Below are 18,880 nucleotides of genomic sequence, written 5' to 3' on the forward strand. Positions count from 1 at the left end.
TATTGGCCTCCGGGTGGTATCCCACAGTGCACCACTGACCGCTCTGGACAGCAATCTGAACTCGGATGCAGTGGCCAGGTAGACAGGAAAAGCCCCGCGAACTTTTGAATATTTCCTGTTTGCCCAGCGTGGAGCTCCGATCAGCACGTGTGGCGAGGCAGTTAAAAATCAAAATAAAGAAAGAGCTCCAGCATGGACCATGCGGATGTGATTGCTGTAAGGGCAGGCAAATCTGTTCTATCAGCGCTCCGTTACAGAAGACAAAATTCAAAATCATTTTTAAAAAATCTCCAGACAGACGCCATAGCAGGGACTCAGCTCACTGCTGCGTGACAAGCGTAACGGAAAGCCAAAGAATCAAATGGACGCTCATGGCCTGGAGGACTCAAGCTATCCCACAGTTCTTGCAGTCTCCGAAAAGTATTTGCATTCTTGGCTGAGCTCCAAATGCTTCTAGGGTCAAACACAGTGTCCGCGGTGGGTCAGGGCATATCTCGGCAATTTACGCACCCCCCCACCCACCCCCAGAAGTGAAAGGGAAAACAATCCTCTCTTGACTCTTTTACATGTCACCCTATCTTTACTGAATGCTGCAGATAGACACGATGCTGCAGCACTCAACACCAACATCCTTGCTCCCTCCATGCCATGGGTGGCTGATGGTACAATAAGACTGATACCCATCGTCATCATCAGCCTATTGGCACATGGGGCAGTGCAAAAGGACTGGTAACCATGCCGACTAGCATCAGTTAGGTCGATCAAGGGTGCCTGCCCCTAATTTTTCCTGGTAGATGGTGCAATATGGCTGGTAACCGTCTTCATCATAGCAACAGGGGGCTGAGCTCCATCAGCCCCCACCCTTCATGTGTAAAGAAAAGATTCAGTTGCCCCTGGACTAGCAGTGGGATGCTGGGCTCCTCTCCTACACACTGCTTAATGTCCTGTCTGGACTATCATAGCAGATGGAGGCTGCCTTCCACTCATTTCTCACTAACAAGTCACTGTGTCATCACACAAGTGGGGGGACAATGCTATGGTACCCCAGGAAGGCTGGGGGAAGAACGGAATGAACAGGTGGGGTTGTTGAAGGAGCACCCCCTGTAAATAGCATACAGCTCATAATTTGTGAAGGATCTGACACAGAGCAGCTGTGCTCTCTGGTTCTATGATACTATGGTTCTCTAGTACACTTGCCCATATTCTAGACAATAATGATTCTATTTTTAGATACCAAAAAGGAGGGATTGACTCAGGGAGTCATTCCCAATTTTGGCTTTTGCGCCCCTGGCTAAGAGCAGCCAGGGGCACTTATGACAGCAACAGATGGTGCAGTGCAAAAGGACTGGTAGCCACGATCATCTTATTACCAATTTATAGTATGGTAGATGGTGCAATATGGCTGGTAACCATCTCTGCTGTCATGCAAAAGCAAAAGCATGCTGCTGTGTAGCGCTGCTGAATCGCCTCTGTGAGCAGCATCTAGTACACATATGGTGACAGTCACAAAAGGAAAAACAGGCTCCATGATTGCCATGCTATGGCATCTGCCAGGGCAATCCAGGGAAAAAAGGCACGAAATGCTTGTCTGCCGTTGCTTTCCCAGCGGAAGGAGTGACTAACGACATTTACCCAGAACCACCCGCGACAATGATTTTTGCCCCATCAGGCACTGGGATCTCAACCCGGAAATTCCAAGGGGCGGGGGAGGCTGCGGGAACTATGGGATAGCTACAGAATAGCTACCCACAGTGCAATGCTCCAGAAATCGACGCTAGCCTCGGACCGTGGACGCACACCACCGATTTAATGTGTTTAGTGTGGCCGCGCACACTCGATTTTATACAATCTGTTTTGCTAAACCGGTTTATGTAAATTCGGAATAATCCCATAGTGTAGACGTACCCTGACATTTATGCCAGTGAAATTTATGTAGCTTGAGGGGGAGTTTTTTCACACTCCTGAGCGACATAAGTTTTGCCAACCTAAGTGGTAGTTAGACATGACCTAAGATTTTAAAAAAGTTACCGGCCAAAAAATTATCCAAATAAGTTATTTGGCAAATCATTTCTAAATCAGAAAAAATCCCTACCCACTCACAGACAACTATCAGATTTAGGGAATATTCAGTAAAATTCATTACAAATTATTTGCCCTGTTATAGCCACAGATAACCAAGCTACTGTATCCCAAATGCTTTTCATTTATTATACCACACATGTAAAAGGAAGGGGACAAAAACTGTAGAATCTAGGGTCCCAATACAGCCAAAGAAATAAACAGCGTAAGGTTAACTTAAAGGCTGCAATACAGCACTATCTTCAATGGGGTCTACTTACTTATGTGCTTCAAGTTAAACATGAGACTCCATGTATTGAAATAAACTGGAGAATATCATAACTAATTCAAATACAAAACTAAAAAAGGGATTCTTCTAGACTGTAAGATGTAGACCTACAAAGAATAAAGAACTGAGTATTGAGGAAAACGTACTGGAAGCACTCTTTTGCTACAAGGTATTAATTAATTATCATAATTATATACTTGGTGCTCTTTAAATATAAAAATATTTTGTTCAGCCTGTAAAGTAGGGCTGAGCAGAAATCCCATGAGCTGGCAAACCTCAAATAAATATTGGAAGACTACATACAAACCTGGAGCCTTAACATTCTAACTGAGTTGTTGGGTATTTCCTGCTCTGTAGGGCAATGTCATTCATTAACACCAAGTTCCTGTAATGAAGGTAAGCAGTGTAAACAGCAACACTCAGTGGCTTTACTATAAACTCACAGTAGTAAATGTAAATATGTGGTGGACCAGTTACTCCTCACGTAAAATAAAATTCTACAGTATTCTAAAGCAACAATCCCAATTCCTTCAATATGGCTACTATAAACTGTAGTGTTTTGGACCATTATTTCAAGATATTGTAGTTTGCTATAAAACAGGGGTCGGTAACCTTTCAGAAGTGGTGTGCCGAGTCTTCATTTATTCACTCTAATTTAAGGTTTGGAGTGCCAGTAATACATTTTAACATTTTTAGAAGGTCTCTTTCTATAAGTCTATAATATATAACTAAAACTATTGTTGTATGTAAAGTAAATAAGGTTTTTAAACTGTTTAAGAAGCTTCATTTAAAATTAAATTAAAATGCAGAGCCAGGACCTGGGCAGTGTGAGTACCGCTGAAAATCAGCTTGCGTGCTGTAGGTTGCCTACCCCTGCTATAAAATAAGGATGTTTTCCCCAATGCTGTGATGATATTCCCCAGTCCATGCAGCAAATGTTTGTATCTAATGTATTGATCAATACTTGGGATTCAGACAACGGTGTCCAATTACTAGTGTAGCTGCACCAGTCCAAACCCGAAGTGTAGACAAGGAAAGCTCCAATTTGCACCAATGGAGTTTATTGAAACTTTTGTAAACTCAGCTGGTGTAAAGGACAGATATTGTAATCTGCACTTCAGATTTGCACGTGTTCAGCTCTATTGGTTGTTGGCTACCAATGATTGAGTCAGGGCTAATCCCAAGTACTAGCGTGACCAAATGTCCCGTTTTTATAGGGACAGTCCTGATATTTGGGCTTTGTCTTATATAGGCCCCTCTATTTCCCCCACCCCATCCCGATTTTTCATACTTGCTATCTGGCCACCCTACCAGGCACGGACAAGGGCCTGAGAAGCACTGAATTTGTTGTGATCAAATTTATGTTTTGTTAATTATTCAGTGTGCTTGGAGAATGAGATAGGTGCAATGAAAGGGAGAATTAATTTTAAAAAATGGCAAAAGCAGCTTGGCCTCACTTGGCACACAGAGGTGAAGGCAAACACAGAGCCTTTTATCAAAGGGAATGAGATTTACTTTCACTTTCCCACTCCTACCTCAGGCCTAGATAAATTCCCTATCTTTCAGCTTTGTTGAGCTGCGCTTTCGGCTGGCGATTAAATACAGGCACTTGCTGTATTTACTTTGCTTCTCCCCTCACACACATTGGCCACTTTAATGATCTGAAGCCCGTAGATGGGTTTGATCATTCCGCCCTGTGTCAATGCTTTTACTCTGGGACCCATCCAGTGACATTCTCAGATTGTACCTAATAAATGACAGACAACAAAAAGGAAAAGCACCTTCATGTAAGAAGTGCAATATGATAGCAGCAATAACTAGTTTCAGTGGGAAATCTGGCTTTCCAAGCTTTCAAGTGGCATAAACCATTAATTTGTAACATTAGGAATTGGTAAAGTATCAGCTACTATAAGCCATTCCTGAATTGATCTGGAAAACAAGCAAAATGGTAATTAGAAAGAGTTTTACAACAGGATTCTAAGCAACCTGCAAGATAGAACCATCTTGACAAGGAATACAAGTGCTCTAGAACCCTCAATTGCCCATACCTCCCAGGAGTACGTAGATCAAAATCACATCTCACAAAAAAAGCTGGAGTAGAAACATATTGTATAGATGTGGTTCATAACACTAGGAGAGAAGCTAATTTAATAAGGCATGATTCATGGGATATGGCATTGGACTATGGAGTGTATTCCTTATTACCGATTTACTCAGATGAGTCACTGCCTCAGTTTTCCCATCTATAAAATGGAAATTATATGTAATCCATAGACCCTAGTATGTTTCACAAAAGTGGCTAAGAGCACTGTATGTGTGCTAAATTTTACTATCGGCAACAATTTTTGCCCTTGAGAAATTCAACACAATACAAAGGAGTAATAATCTGGATTTAAGGAAAATAATATTTGAGACTTTCTGAATGTACAATGTAGAAAAATCCTTTAAGCTCACTCCTTGAGTTTAAAAACTAACCCTCTTGTCTTTTTCAGTAATTAAATGCATTCATTGTATTCGGATCTCATTTTTGTTCATAATCTTTTACCCATCTGTTTGATTAAAAAACCACAGAGACCCACTTCATTATATTAAGTAAATGCATTCATCCATTAGTTTATATTCTAAAATACTTCAGAATTATTCATCCCAGTTACTAAATCTGTTCCAGTGTTTTGATTTTTTCTGTAATTTCCCTTTTTATTATTATTAGTCAAAACTTGCAGTAATTATCTGGTCTTTACACATTCAAAACTTGCAATGACCTCTGTGGATAACGCACACCACAACTGGGTTCTTTCCCCTGTTCTGACACTCACTAGCTGTATGGCAATGGCCAAATCATATTAACCTCTTTGCATGTCCATTTTCTCCACCTGTAAAATGAAGATGACAGTACTTGCCTGCTTTGAGATCTATTGATGATGGTAAGATGTTATATAAATGCTGCACACTACTTTCAAATTATCTGACTCTGTACGCATGGTGCACATGGGTAACCCACAGTGGAATACAATAGGGACCATCATTCCAAGAAGAAGCTGCAAGTTATTTATTACTCAATGGGAGTTCTGCATGGTTGAAAATTGCAAGATTTGATCTCATTTTTTCCCCTTGAGAGAGCAAGGCGGGAGAGAGACTGAATCTTTTCACTTCCTCCTATATTAACAACACTTTAAAGGGGGAGAATAGTCTTGTGGTTAAGGCGCTGGACTGGAACTTAGGAGATCTAGGGTAAATTCCCGACTCTGCCACAGCCTTCTTGTATGACTTTGGGCAAGTTACTTAATCTCTTTGTGCCTCTGTACTCCATCTATAAAATGGGGATAACATGCTCTCTCACACTCTTCACCTGTCATAGACTCAGACTCATAGACTTTAAGGTCAGAAGGGACCATTATGATCATCTAGTCTGATCTCCTGCACAATGCAGGCCACAGAATATCACCCATCCACTTCAATAACAAACCCCTAACCTGTCCTGTCTTTACATTGTAAGTTCTTTGGGGCATGGATTCTATTTAACCTGATGGGTGTACAGCACCTAGCACAATGGGGCCATAGCTCAATTGAAACCTCCAGATACTACTATAATACATATCATAACAATGATGGACACCCATCTGACCTCTGTGCCTTCATCGCCACTAGCCACACACATAAAAGTCCCAATCATCTTTTTAGGGTTAAGATTTCCTGTGGAAGATACAGTCATGCAATCTGTGGCACTGATCCTGCAAGATGCCAAGCTCCTTCTAAGAGTGGCTGGGCTTTCTCAACTGCAGTATTGAGAACACTCAGCACTTCTTAGGATCAGCCCCAGTGTTGGTTATTTTCCACTGCACCCTCACCCTTCTGCTCATTATGGACAAAGCCTCCCACAGGAACTTCACTGCAACAAGAGCTGTCTCTGTCCAACTGCTGGCACATTTCAATGGCAGCGATTCCTTGGGACCAAGCTTCTTTGGCAGCATTTGGTGAATGAGACGGAGAAAAATTGAGGGGAAAGGAAGAAAAGAATGGAAGGAAAGAACAAAAGCAAAGATGGGAGTGCAAGGGAAGAGAGCATTAAAAATTTCATAGCAATAAATAACATCAAATGAGAGTTTATTTTTTAAAAAGACAGGAGAGCTCTAAATTAGAAGGCTCTAATCCAATCTTCTAGATCTGGATCACACCAGCTTCAGCCTGGTGGTTATATATCACTGGGGGAAAATGTGATTGAACACAGCCATGTATTTCTGAGATGTTGATTACTTATTCCATCTATGATACCATTGTGGGATTCTGTTGCTGCACTAAATTATGAAAGCCGTTTATAGCATGATCACAACTTGGAGCTGGAAGCAGCATTGTAATCCCTTCTTGCCTATGAATTGTTAAAGCTGATATATAGGGCTCCTGTCTCCTCTGATATATTGCAAATGTGGTAGCACAATTTGCACTGGATGTCTAAAAATTATGTATTTTTCTCAGGCATTTGAAAATGGGGGAGAAAGGGGTTATTTGACAGCCTGAGCGGTGAAGTTTGCTCGTGGTGGGCTATACTTAGCACTCTTGATTTTCAGTTTTTACTTTATTTAATTTTTCTCAGGAATTTATCAGTGTTTATTACCACAACAACAAGAACAGGTGAATATCAGTGCAAAAAACTATTATTAATTTTTCTGGGTAAACATTAGTGTTTATTTTGGTGGACAGAAAGACAGGGGGGAAAAGTATTCAGTAGATTAATGCTTTGAATTCCATTCATTAATTTGGTTTGCTCCAGAACTAAAACCAAACTGAAAACACAATGCCGCCTCTGAGTTTAAGAAAACAATACATCTCTAATCCCCAAATAAAACTTTTCATTTGAAAAAACAGTTTACTGTTGTAAACGTAGAACTATTAGCCTATAAATATTTACCCTTAATAATTGGGCCACACCATTTGCAGCGCACACACTCAATTTCATCCTCTTCTGCTTTTGTTTTTTTTTAAACTTTCAAATGCTTCCTTGTGTTCTGGAACATATTCTGATACAGATTTTCATTTTTTCCCCATTTTAGTGTGTCAAATCTTTAAACAGTTATCTGCTAACAGCTTGAAACGTGTACATGGCGGGCATGAGATTCATCAGTACGTTCAGATGCGCACGCTGAAGTGTGCATACACTCCTGTTTGTTTATTATGTGTATCTTCTAGACCAATACATAGCCTTCCTTCAACAGGCAGCTTTGTATATACACGCAGACTAATGTATTATCGAACTATGTATACCTCATGCAATGTACTGTATTTTCCTAATAAAACAAGGAATTTTTTTATATTAAAATGATACAAAAGTAGGGTGAAAAAATCAGGAAAAAAATGAATAATACTTTTTGTAAAACCCAGGAATTTTTTGGTAAAAATCGGTTTAAACTGAAAATGAAGGGGCTTAGCTATACTGAATTGCACTGCTACTGTTCAGTTAAGTTTGGGTGTTAGTTCTGCTGTATTTTTAAAGTTATGTCAAGGTCTTCTACAGGTTATGAAGAGGTGCTGTTTTAGTGGGCGTGCCAATCAAAATAATAAATACATACATAAATAAAGCACGTGATTTTAAAACCCGTGTCCATTCATACCCTACAAATTGGTCCAATAAATTATCTCATGTTAATCAGAAACGGACAGGATGAGTAGTAAAGGTTTGCATTAGACTTTGAAGATGAAAATTGCTCTATGAAGTGCTGTTCAATCATCCTTTTCTCTCCTATTATACCTTTTATCCAGGAACTCAAAGCCCTTTACAAGCATTATGTTGTCCCTGGGAAGCAGCTATCATTATTCTGATTTCACAGATGAGGAAACTGAGGCACAGAGAGATTCCTGGCCTGAGTTTCAGAGGTGCTGATGAACCCCAGCTCTCACTGAGGTTAATGGAAAAAGTAGGTGATTTGCACCTTTGAAAATCAGGCCATAAGGTGTCACAACAACAGGGAATAGAAAGCAAGGAGTTGTGACTACCAGTCCTCTGGTATATTTCTGAGACCCCACAGCTCCATTGATAGCTCCACATGCTAACTGAACATGCTAATAGACAGGGATGGGGAGTGAAATTTAAGGTGGAGTGGTAATTTGCACCATATATTTTGTAGATCCAGTCTTTCAGTTTGTAATCAACAGAGGAATGGAAAACTGGATTTAACACCAGGATGCTTGCATCGAGTCAGTCTACAGATGCCATCTATATCAGAAACCCTAGAGATGGGTCTTCTGAATAAAGGACCCCTCCTGCCTTTTATACCTAAATGTAGAATGTCTGTGATGCAGCTGATCTTTGCACTGAAATCAAGATTAAAACTCTCCATTGGTATCAGTGGGAGCATGAGGTTATGTTCCTTCTCTATAGGAAAAACATGCATTTCTTCACACTTCAGAACAGCTAAGTAAATCCAGTCCTTGTTAGAGACAACAAGGGGGATTATCTGCCCATCACATGTTCCCTAACTAACTCCCAGTGACCTGATCCTGCTGCTATTGAAGTCCATGAGCTTTTTGCCATTGACTTCAACAGGACCAGGATCTGGCCCATATTTACTAGACACTATTTCTCACTTCTCCGACCATTTTACTTTTCTTCTTCATGCTCCTCATCCAGCTAGTTTAGCAGATAATTTCAGGCACCCTCAGCAAATATATGTGGGCAATTTACTGCCCACACATCTACTTCCAGGATCTCTCCATGAATCTACTTAGTTCTGATAATCATATATTTCTGAAAATACTGTATCAAGGGGGATAGAAAATGACCATTCATTTTGCCGCTCTGTGCACCAGCAGATGCTGGAAGGAGCAATTAATGTGAAGCTGCGAGAAACATTACCTGTTCACTAAAATAGCAAAACAGGAGGAGAAAAAAGAAATCACCCTTTTCAATTTGCTCATGCAGCACCAGCTTAGACTATATCATCAGGATTTAGACAAATCAGTCACTTTGTTCTCTTGGTGGCTGTAACTGATGGTTACAGTGGCAACAAATTACTAAGAGAGTAATGCTGCTGTGATTTGACAGGGTCAGACCTGAAGCTCCAACAGAACTTTGTTGATAGTTTACATTTCATTTGGTGCTTCTCTCCCCTTCTTTTGTTCATATCACAGTCAGGCTTCCTAATTTTCTTGATGATAGCAGAGGAATCAAAGAGTCTGGCCCAGGATTTCAAAGTTTGTTATTATTTATATTACAGCTACACCTAAAGGCCCCAAACTAACACATTACTAATTCTAGCTCATTGTGCTAGGGGCTGTACAAACACATAGTAAGAGACCATCTCTGCCCCAAAGAGCCTCTGCACCTGTCCTCTTGCCAAAGGGAGAGAAGGCACAAAAGTGGGCGTTCAGCTTGAAAGCAGCAGCATTGTAAGTTCCTATGGCCATGTCACAGTTTTATAGAGAGACAAGGCCACACAGTTGCTGCCATCCTGTTCCACTTCTCCCAGACTGACTAGAAACATGCTTGGTTTCATTCCAAGGGTATCCTGCAGGTGCAATGACTGATGTCATGGGTAATTACTAGGAACCAAGCTTGGGACCTCCAGCACTAAAACATGAGCTTCTCTCACCAGAGCTAAAAGAGTAAGGCCCAGATCCACACAGGATCTGGGCCCAACTCCTTTAGAGCTTGATTGCATCTTTGCCATAAACCCCAAATAAGGGGCAGCACATTGTTGCGCTGTCCCCAGAGCAGACCAGAAGCAGGACTGCAACTCAGAGTCTCATTCTGCTTCCTAGTTTCCCCATTGCTTTGGTGTGATATGGGGAAGAGGGTGGAATGCAGTGTGCACCAACCCTGTAATTATTTTCCTTGGTAGGCCAGCTCAGCTGCATTAACCAACATCATGGGGAGGGACAGAGCCAAGACTCCACCCACTCACATGCTTCAAAAGGGGAGAAGCAGCCTAACAGAAGTTTCTTTCCCCAGTGCTGCTACCCAAAATAACTCTAGCCTGCACAGGGTAATAAGGGGGCTCCTTACATCCCCTTACTGCCCGGCACAACACTGTAGCCAGGGTCACAATATAGCTCTCTGCTGGTGTCAGCAACAACAATAATAATATGTAGCTCTTATATAGCACTGCTCAAAGTGCGTTACAAAGGAGGCTTATCATTTTCTGCATTTTACAGATGGGGAAACAGACACAGAGAGATGAAGTGAGTTGCCCAATGTCACCCCGGAACAGAGCCAGGAACAGAATCCTGACTCCCAGCCTGGTGCTTTATCCTCTAGGCTACACTGCCTCCCCTACTGTAGTAGGCTCTGCGATCAGCCACAGGAGGGTGCAGGGGGGATGAACAGCAGGTACAACAGCCTCAGGGAGCGCAGGTGAGACTTGCTCTGCTCAGGTCCCTTGGACAGTTTTGGAGCACTGTTTTCATGCATAGTACAGGGGATGATCTACCATACCATTTGCTCACCTAACTCCCAAATTTATATTTCTCATTCCCTTTAAGATGACGTTGGCTGATAAATTAACACATTAAAAGAGATTTTTGTTTTTAATTTGCCCTTGGGGATTTTACTGGTCCCATTAAGAATGTTTAATTTCTTGACAAGACCCGTTTCCACTCTCTCTTTACTGGTGCCTACACAGATCTAGCCTGAAATCCAATTAGCTACTACCATCGCTTAAATCAAAGTAATTAAAAAACTCTCATCAAATGCAAAAGAAAAAAATAAAATTAAGGAATTTAATTGTATCATTCTAATTATGCCTAAACACTTAAGACTGCCATATTCCCCCTCAGGGAGGCGGTCTTTAAAGGCTAGAAAAATTACAGGCTTCCAGCAGAGATGCAAGATTGTAGTTAGAATTAGCAGTTCTACAGGAGAAAAATTCTGTCTGTCCTAATTATCAAAAGATTATTTGGCTTGACATGTATCAGTGAGCTTGAATACATTATGTTATTGACTGCCACTTGAAGAAATAATGGCCCTATCCAACTCACACTGACTTCAATGGGAACTGGATCAGATTGTAAAGTGTCCTGATTTTGGCTGCAACATTCCATGCTTCCAGCTTCCTCAGGTAACTGTAGTTGCTTTGCAGAGACAAGTGGGCTGAGTTACAGTCTTCTTTCATGTGCATCTCCTTGTTATCATTTATTATTATTAAGATTTATAAGGGGGCTTAAGTGAGTTAGACACCCAAATCCCAAATCAGGGCTCTATTGCATTAGGCGCTGCACCCAACAGGATTCTGGCACCCCTTGCAATTGAGACAGTAGTTTGGAGCAAAGGATAGTTTAAGACTGTTTTTACTTTTTATTGTGTGATCGTTGTTGCTCACTGACCAATTTCATCTAGCCGATTGTGTGGTCACTTAGTGTGGATTCTACTCTATACGCAATGGTGCAAACATCTCATGAGGACAACATCATCACATCAAATACATACCTGACAGAGAAACAAACAAGACAGAGGCTATAGATCTGAGAGGCAAAACACACAGGGGTCTTTCTATAACCTCTTTCTATGCTACATAATACTAGAAAAGTGAAGCAAGTCTTCCTTTATCAGAACTGTCCAACCTGGGACATGTCTGTCTCAATACTGAACTTCTGACTTTCTAGCCTGAACTCTAACCCTTACACAACACTGCCTTCCTTATGCACAGTCCCAAGGAAAATGGATTTGATGGGTTTATAATAGGTCACCTGCCTCCTGTCAAGAATGTAAAGCGAATCCACAAAAGCATAAGAACTACACAATTCATGAAAGTTTGACAAGATTGTAACTTTCCAAACAGAAACTCAGACAAAGGAGACAATGCCAGGGAGAATAATGCCTTCATGATTTGGACTGGGAGTCTCTGGAGATGTGGCACCAATATGAACATTAACTAACTCTGGTTAAATCTCTCCCTACACTGATTTTGTACTTTATGATGGAGCTGTCCACATATGCTCACAGACTTGCAGTAAAGCACTTTTGCAGAGAAACATCTCTGAAGGAAAACCAAATTCCTCTGGAGACAAACACATTTGTGGAGTAGCTATTTCTTCTCTCACAGGTGATTATGCTGGTGATTTGCAAAGAGTCTCAGCACAGCTCCCATATTTGCTAGGAGTCATTCTCATGTAGAAATGTCAGTGCATTTCTAGGTTAATAAAAGCTGTGTCTTCGAAAAAGGTCACTGTATCAGCAAAAAGAGGGAGAGGATCTAATAGAAGGGAAATGCTTGGGCCAAGGAAGTATTCATTCTGATTTTATTTTAAGAATACTCAGATTCTTGGAACACACTTGCTTTGCTCGTGTATTTACCAACAGCCGCCCCTTCAATGAAACTAGAGATCCAGAATAATTCAAAATTTCCTGGCCATAAAAAACTCTCAGATAATCCAAATGCTCTGCAATTCATAAAAGCTAAGAGAACAGTGCTTTCCCCACACTACAGAAAAGTTTTACAGCCTGATCCTGTGATCACACCACATAGAGAATTACCACCACCAGCAGGAGTTTGGTGTACAGCATGTCAATGGCAGCTGCAGGATCAGGCCTTTAAAAGCGGGAGTGCTATAGCAAAGTCTCTGATACGCTCTCTTGTGGCTAATAAACTCGGATTTGGCCTTGGATTCCCTGAGTCTATGCAGTTCTTAAAGCTCTGAGGTTCAATTTACTATTATTTATTATTTGTACTGTGGTAGCACCTAGGCGCCCTAGTCATGGACCAGGGCTCCATTGTACTACGTGCTGTACAAACACAGAACAAGCTGATGCTCCGTGTCCCAAAGAGATTACTATCTAAGCCTAAAAAAAGAAATAGGTGGAGCCAGATAGGTGGGGGAGCACAAGGAAACAATGAGACAATATTGACAATGCAGTCAATAAAACAATACAGATGTCACGGTCTCGTGTTACTCAGACTCTATTAGTTTTGTTAAAACATCCTGCAGAACACATTTATATGTATCATACATTTGGTAATGGACCAGCTTTATTTTCTTATCATTTGTTGACTTATTCATTTGGTAATTCCCAATGGAAATCCCAGTGATGAGTGGAAATCAGCTAGGTCCTACTGTAAAATATAAGCACATATTAAAGTCACACCCTGCCATGTCTTAAGGCTTTAATGAATCCATCCAACATCAAGGAATGAACTCCTACATGACATGAATAAGTCATACCTTTATTCTATCACTTCAAGCCAAATTACAAGCACTGCCTGTGTCAATATTTTATGAGACGGAAAGGAGGCAACTTGATTGGAGTATGGAAACATGTTGGAGCAGATGCACTCTAATGTTTATGTATAAAAATCAGGTTGAGTTACTACTAGGCATTATATTAACTCAAAGCACTTGAAGTTCATTAACGTCACTACATGATAATGGCTGGTAAAAACCAGATAGCACCTTTAAGTGGTTTTGGCTGACTTGAGGGAGCAAAACACTTTTAAAGGCTGCAGGAAAATAATGATCTACCAAGACAACAAGATAATCTTGTTTCTGAGCATAGAGCAGTTAGCACAGGGAAGACTAAAAGAATTTGTTAGGAATGCTACTCAAGATCCTGCTCTAATCCTGACATGAAGCAGGGAGGGAACAGTCCCATTCTATACAGCACTTGTGAGGCCCCCGCCACCTGTAATACTCCATTGGAAATCCTTTCATTTCCAAGCTCACAGGGCAAGACTTCAGCTTTGACTAAACAGCAGCAGTCTTGAGAAATGGGTTTCCCACACAACAATCTCAGACTAGGAAAGACAGCACCTCTTCTGTCTGTCTGTCCTCCCCTCACTAACACAGTACTCCCATCCCCTGGGCTTCACTCTGTCACAGTCGGATTCTTTACATGAGTAAGAGCTGCAGGACTGGGCAGATTAGTCACACAATAAATTGAGTCAACTGGGAATTAATGTTCTCATTTCCAACAGATAAAATAAAGTTACGTATCTCAGCATGTTGTCAAGCACTATGCAGTCCTTGACCATGAGGACACAGCACTCACTCCTGTTGGTTCCATCACCACTTGGTAAAAGTTCACATTACAAACCACAAACTGGCATAACCCCAGATTGACAGAAACGGGCCCAGAGGAAGAGAGAACTGGGAGGATAAGGGAAGTGATTTGGAGGTGTGGGAGAAGAGGCGTGGAAGCTTTGTGGGGAGATGAGAAGAGGGAGAGAGGCAATGATAAAAATGCATGGTATCTGTTCAAGTCTGAGATCACCATATCAGAAAACCATCTCTCAGAACTGCTGTTCTGTAATATACCGAATCTTGCAGAGTTTAGGGTTGTTGTTTTTAATCTTTATCAATGCTGTTACCTGCAGAAAGCCATAGAATGAGGCTTTAGAAGTTTCAACACTATACAAACATCCATCATCAGTCATAGGTCACTAATAGAGGATCACTAATTGGATTTAAAGTTCTAATACGTTATATATGCTCCTCTTGGCAAATTCATGATTTTGTATACAACTATGCAGTGCCTATCACAATGGTACTCTAATCCGCATTTTCAATATAAATATTAACTTACACACAAATAAACTATGTTAAAAGGGGATTAAAGTTGCAAAGTCAAGCACTCAAAAGTTAGTAAATGCCAGAAATAAGATTGCCTGTGCAACCTTAATTCTGCTCCCTTGTGCATGTACATTATGATACAGTTTTTAATTACCTTATCACATACTATTTTTTCCATGACTCCTGCCTCATTTACTGCACAGAATGGATGGTGCTCACTTAATGAGCAGCTATTCAATATTTTGTTTTCTCCCCACTGTTTAATGTATGGTTCCACAGGCCTTGTTTACTGCACACTATTCAAATCCTACTCTATAGAATAATTTCCTCATGGGCTTTTCTATGATGCTCATCAATATAGAACCTGCATGCTGCACAAATATTTATTTATTTTCACAACACCTCTGTAAAATGACAGAAGGCATAATTATCCCCAATTTACAGATGGGGAACTATGGCAAGGAGAGATTATGGTGAAAAGTATCTACTAATTCTGGATGCCCAGTTTTAGCACCTATGACCGGATATTTCAGCACGCATAACATTATACACCACTTTATACATTCAAATCACAGCTCCCAAGCCTCCCATTGACCCCAGTTGCACCTGTGAGTACTCATCACTTCTGCAAATCAGATTGCAAGCCCTCAGATTAAGTATCCAAAAAATGAGGAACACACAATTACTGATCATCAGTGAAAAGTTTGGCATAAGTGACTTGCCCACCATCACACAGGAACTCTGTGGCAGAGACAGGAATAGAATCAAAAAAGAAAATAAGAATGGCCATACTTGGTCAGACCAACAGTCCATCTAGCCCAATATCTTGTCTTCTGACAGTGGACAATGCCAAATGCTTCAAAGGGAATGAACAGAACAGGGCAACCATCAAGCGATCCATCCCCTTGTCGTCCATTCCCAGCATTTGGCAGTCAGAGACTTAAATGCAGAATGCCGCCCTAGGGCACTGAACTGCTTTATCCACAAGAACATAAGAAGGACCATACTGGGTCAGACCAAAGGTCCATCTAGCCCAGTACCCTGTTTTCCGACAGTGGCCAATGCCAGGTGCCCCAGAGGGAATGAACACAACAGGTAATCCATTCCCTGTCACTCATTCCCGACCTCTGGCAAACAGAGGCTAGGGACATCATCCCTGCACATCCTGGCTAATAGCCACTGATGGACCTATCCTCCATGAATGTATCTAGGTTTTTTTTGTTTAACTCTGTTATAGTCTTGGCCTTCACAACATCCTTTGGCAAAGAGTTCCACAGGTTGACTGTGCATTGTGAGAAAATCATCCTCTCTCTTTTTGCAATCCCCTGCATCATTTACTACACACTTTCCAACTTCCGCAACAAATGAGTCAATGATCCTACAGACAAGTTTCCTTCACTACACAATCATGATTCATGTCCAGAGCAGGTCCCTTCCTTCTGTGCCTCCACCATCCCTGTCTATCCTAGGCCATTCTTTGCATGTCTTGTATGTTGTTAAGTCCCATGAGCTCTCCCTCTTTCATGTACTTTTAGAGGGATGGATTCTTTCGGTTAGCTTAAGTATTCTCCTGAATTGGGGTCAGTGGTAGCAGAAGCAAAATAGCGTTAAGTTGTGGTATTTATACTACATATAAGGTAAATCTAGACAAATTTATCTATATTTAAGAGTGATTTAAATATTTAACGTAGCACACTGTGAGGGGGTTAATTCAAACTATAAATGCACATAGTTACCTCTGATAGTTAAACGCAACCAGAGTACTACTCAGTGTGATATGAATACAAAGCCCAGCTCTGACTTCTTTAGTTTCATCCTAAACAGGCCTAGAAAATAATGTTGCTTTCCTCAGTATGACACAGATATATACCTACATAAGCATGAGTGTCTGCAGCTGTTTATTTACACACCAATATGTCTTTGCAAGGTGTATTCAACCTGGGCTTGCTCAGCAAATGAACACATGATACTCACTGACTCAAAAATGACATGGTCAGCTCAAAGCACAGAACCACAAACCACTTTGCTAAGAGGTGGAAAGTATGTGCTTAATCCATTTTACAAGGCGAGTACTGCAGCATCTGAACACTTCACAATCTAATGTACTTATTCTGACAGAACCCCACAAGTTAGGGCAGTGGTATTATCCCCATTTTGCAGGTTGAGAATCAAGGCACAGAGAGACGAAGTGACTTAACCAAATCACACAGGAAATCTGTGGAAGAGCTAGGAATTAAACCTAGGGCTTCCATGTCCTGGGCTAGTGCCCTAACTACTGGGCCACCCTTTCTCTAAATTCTGATTCTCACGAGTCTGTAGGCCTGGCTTCTGATCAGTGTGATCTGAATCTGCCTGCCATCTCAGAATTCATCTTAAAAAGAAAAATAAACAAATCCTGGAACTTTTTCTCTGCAGTTACAGAGAAAATTTATTATATATATATATATATATATATATATATATACACAGCCTGCAAGGAAACTGATAATCTGAGAAGTACAATCAGTGCTTTGTTCCCCAAGAGAACACCCTATGCCAGGGAAGTTAGTAAGTTTTCTTGGCTAGAAGAAGTAACCAATAGGTCTATAAGAGAGTGCAGTGATATGCAGGCTCTGCTCTTAACATGTACATGAATTATGGTGCTATTAATTAAAGGGGCTTCTGTGGGCCCTCGCATAAGAGTTGGGGGCCCCAGGGAGCAGCCCTCATCTCCTTCCCCTCAGCTTGGGGGATGCACAGGATTCCCAGGGCTCTGTGTTCCTTATGTCTCTATAAGGACCTGTTCAGGTTATGTCTCCACTCTGTGAAAGTGACTCCCATTCATGATGAGCAGTAAACGCTGCAAGATGAAATAACAGGACCTGATCCTCCTCTCTCTTATAATGATGTCAATCAGGAGGGACTATTAAAGTCAGTGAGCTACAAAGGTGTAAAAACAAGGGAAATCTGAGGCGTGTAAGACACAGTGAGCTTGACTGTTACCTCACTTACGCAGATTTTGCATTGGTTTAACTCCACTCACTTCAGTGAGATTATTGCCAATTTACACCATTGTCATTGAGAGGAGAATCAGGCCATGGATTTTCCTGCAAAGGGAATAATTTGTCCCCAGTAATAAATATAGTAGCTCTGCTGACAACATAACAAGGGCTCTAACAGAGGAGCCAGAGAAGAGAAAATGATAAGCCAAATCCCAGAAAACAACACGGAATATAAATACTTCTCCAGCAAGCAGTGGAACATCTCTCACACAGCATCGCAGCATTAATTTCTGTTTATGCTCACACCAATATAATTAGCACAGTCACTGCTAACTAGCTAACAACGTTACTATAAACTTACTTGAACAATACATGCAGGAGAATTTATCACTCTCAACACTTCACAGCTTTGTCTAAGCACAGATACAGATTCATATGAAATACTAAAGTTACACCAGAGACAAATGAGCTAAATTAACCCAGCACACTTTCTGGCACAAAGAACTTCAACTCCAAGAGAAGCATAGATTTTAAATTGTGGTTGGCTATAAAATAACCAGATGGAAATATTGCTCTATGTCAATAGACAGCAACCTGTGACACAGCTGAACAGATTAGTCTTGTCCGGAGAAACTGTGGCCCTCAGCGCATTTTGGATTAAGACTGAGACTGAGAATTCCCCAGATATGGAAGAACTCGGGTGGGAAACAGTAGTTCAGGGCTCTGTGTGCTAGAACAGTGCTCCATGGCAACACAGAATGGGTTTGGGACAACAAGGAGCAGGTCAGTGGATCCTCATTATACGAATCCAATGGCCAAAACTGCATACCTCAGGGAAGCAACCACTACTGTAACCCATGGACTTTCTTTTGTCGTGTTTCTTTTGTCCTGTTGCTAAACTGGGGGGGGGGGAGGAGCGGGGCTGCTCAGAGATGGATTCTGAGCGGCATCCAAAACTTCTGAAAGGATCCTTGCAGTATAGGCCCATTTACCAAGCTGCTACACAGTGAAAAATGGCAAGTAAATAAACCTTGTAAGATTCTAGGCAGAAGAGATTTTA

General features: G+C 41.2%; 1 protein-coding gene across 6 annotated transcripts in view; it reads right to left on the minus strand.

The window, feature by feature from the left end:
- The window catches only part of CAMKK1 (calcium/calmodulin dependent protein kinase kinase 1), a 167,027-nt gene that overhangs the window by 137,897 nt on the left and 10,250 nt on the right, over positions 1-18,880 (minus strand). Inside the window, exon 1 of one of the 6 annotated variants that reach the window (XM_044994319.1) lies at positions 18,415-18,502. The exons of 2 other annotated variants lie outside the window; for them this stretch is intronic. The gene's annotated coding sequence lies outside the window, so the exon portion shown is untranslated. Of the gene's footprint in view, positions 1-16,575; positions 16,668-17,618; positions 17,728-18,181; positions 18,351-18,414; positions 18,503-18,880 lie in introns of those variants that run through there. 3 more of the 6 variants (XM_044994323.1, XM_044994324.1, XM_044994326.1) reach the window with 3 other exon arrangements.

This window comes from Mauremys mutica, chromosome 19, assembly GCF_020497125.1.
Source record: "Mauremys mutica isolate MM-2020 ecotype Southern chromosome 19, ASM2049712v1, whole genome shotgun sequence".
Classification (NCBI taxonomy): Eukaryota; Metazoa; Chordata; order Testudines; family Geoemydidae; genus Mauremys; species Mauremys mutica.